Source organism: Castor canadensis, chromosome X, assembly GCF_047511655.1.
Source record: "Castor canadensis chromosome X, mCasCan1.hap1v2, whole genome shotgun sequence".
NCBI lineage: Eukaryota > Metazoa > Chordata > Mammalia > Rodentia > Castoridae > Castor > Castor canadensis.
In genome coordinates, this window is record NC_133405.1 from 108,492,887 (window position 1) to 108,495,396 (window position 2,510).

Below are 2,510 nucleotides of genomic sequence, written 5' to 3' on the forward strand. Positions count from 1 at the left end.
CCATGCCACATTGTTTATACGGGAAAGTGTAATTTAGTGTTTTCCAGAGACCCATGGGTTGTATTCCCTCTCCACCCATTGGAGACCTTGAGCTAGAAGAGGATGGGGCATGGAGAGACTCCTGGATGCCCATTTTAAACGTTCATGGGGCTCTGTCCTCCCTCATTCTTTAAAGGTGAGTGTTATGCACACACAAGGCAACTGAACACTGATTTTGCTGAGAACCAAATAACTTTACTGGAAACAACAGTCAAACAGAAAGAAGAAAGCTAGTGAACATGCTGGAAAGGCAATTGATGCATGCCCTATCTGGTGGCTCCAGGGAAGACCCCATGGCCATGGGGATAGTCCCAGCTTAGTCCTTGTCTCTGTCGCCAAGGGTGAGCCGGTCACAGAGGTACTCGGTCAAGCCGTCTTCTGGGGCTCCCACCTTGCGCAGGTCGGTCAGGTAACCAGTGAGCTCCCCCAGGGTCTCCACCTGCTGGCGCAGATAGTGGCGCTGTAGGAAGTGGCGGAGGTGCGGGTCGCCCTTGTCGGTGGCCAGCTGATGCAGCTCCAGGATGCTCTTGGTGATGGTCAGCTCCAGGTGGAAGGCGCACTCCATGACCTGGAGGCCACTGAGCCAGTCGTCGCGGTCTGGCTTGGCGACATCACCTAGGCAGATGCGGCCGCCACGCTGGTTCTGCATGAACAGGAGCTTTTCCGCACGGGCCTTCCATTCGTGGGACTGGCGCAGGAAGAAGCGCGCGAAGTTCCCCAGGGCCACGTCGTCGCGGTCGCAGTAGAAGGCCATGGACAGGTAGACGTAGGAGGCGTACAGCTGCAGCTGGATCTGGGCGGTGACAGCAGCTTCGCAGACGGGGTGGTAATTCTGTCGCACCTGTGATGGGGCGGCCGCCATGGCGGGCAGCTTGGTCCCAGCAAGCAGGAACGCAAAGGTGAAGCAGCAGCTCTGGCCTTGTGGGCCTCGGAGTGGGCAGCAGCGCCGCTGCTGGCGGTGGGATCCTCGTGGGAATCCCAGGGTGGGCAAGGAAGCAGCCACAGGCAGGACTGATAGGGCCAGCCCGGTCTGAGGCGTCACCGGAAGTACGCAATGGTGGTGGTTGGGCAGTTCCTGTTGCGTGTGGGTCAAGAGCCAGTTGCATCGGGTCAGGGGTCAGGGGCTCCGCTGGAGCATTGAGTTTCTTTTTTTTTTTTTTTTTCTTTTATTATTCATATGTGCATACAAGGCTTGGTTCATTTCTCCCCCCTGCCCCCACCCCCTCCCTTACCACCCACTCCACCCCCTCCCGCTCCCCCCCCCAATACCCCGCAGAAACTATTTTGCCCTTATCTCTAATTTTGTTGTAGAGAGAGTATAAGCAATAATAGGAAGGAACAAGGGGTTTTGCTGGTTGAGATAAGGATAGCTATACAGGGCATTGACTCACATTGATTTCCTGTGCGTGGGTGTTACCTTCCAGGTTAATTCTTTTTGATCTCACCTTTTCTCTAGTTCCTGTTCCCCTTCTCCTATTGGCCTCAGTTGCTTTAAGGTATCTGCTTTAGTTTCTCTGCATTAAGGGCAACAAATGCTAGCTAGTTTTTTAGGTGTCTTACCTATCCTCACCCCTCCCTTGTGTGCTCTCGCTTTTATCATGTGCTCATAGTCCAATCCCCTTGTTGTGTTTGCCCTTGATCTAATGTCCACATATGAGGGAGAACATACGATTTTTGGTCTTTTGAGCCAGGCTAACCTCACTCAGAATGATGTTCTCCAATTCCATCCATTTACCAGCGAATGATAACATTTCGTTCTTCTTCATGGCTGCATAAAATTCCATTGTGTATAGATACCACATTTTCTTAATCCATTCGTCAGTGCTGGGGCATCTTGGCTGTTTCCATAACTTGGCTATTGTGAATAGTGCATTGAGGCTCCGCTGGGGCATTGAGTTTCTTTAGGAACTCCAGCGACTCTCATTGACCTTTGGCCTATATATTTTAGGAAGATATTAATGAATAAAGTGCAAACTTTTAAAACTGGTCATCTGAATGGTTTAAACAAACTGTTTCAATACTACCCAAGTGTAATTATATCATTAAATGTGCTTTTTGTGATGTTAATATCATAAAGTTTTGTTTGAATGGCAGCTCTCCTCTGTGAGTAATAATGTCAGTAATAATGTTGAGCAACCGTGGCACTCCATGCTGACCCTCTGACCTGTTAAGTTCCAGTGCATTAGGCCCGTGGGCGGGGCGTGAAGGATTTCACACACACACACACACACACACACACACACACACACACACGCACACACACACACACACTCAGAATTGAAGCAGAAGCAAAGTTTTATTCACTTTCCAAGGGAGGAAAGGTGCCATAGAGACGATACTAAGTGGTACCTGACCAGAGTACGGTTAGGGTTGGGGTTTATAAGCATTTAAGATGTAGAAGGAATATACTGTTTGGGTTTTTGTTGTTGTTGTTGTTGTTTAGCTAGCTGTTCAGGAAGCAGCTGGGGTGG

General features: G+C 50.1%; 1 pseudogene; it reads right to left on the minus strand.

Moving 5' to 3' along the window:
- Window positions 1–355: 355 nt before the first annotated feature.
- LOC109675238 (ferritin heavy chain pseudogene) lies at window positions 356–901 on the minus strand (annotated as a pseudogene).
- Window positions 902–2,510: the final 1,609 nt, after the last annotated feature.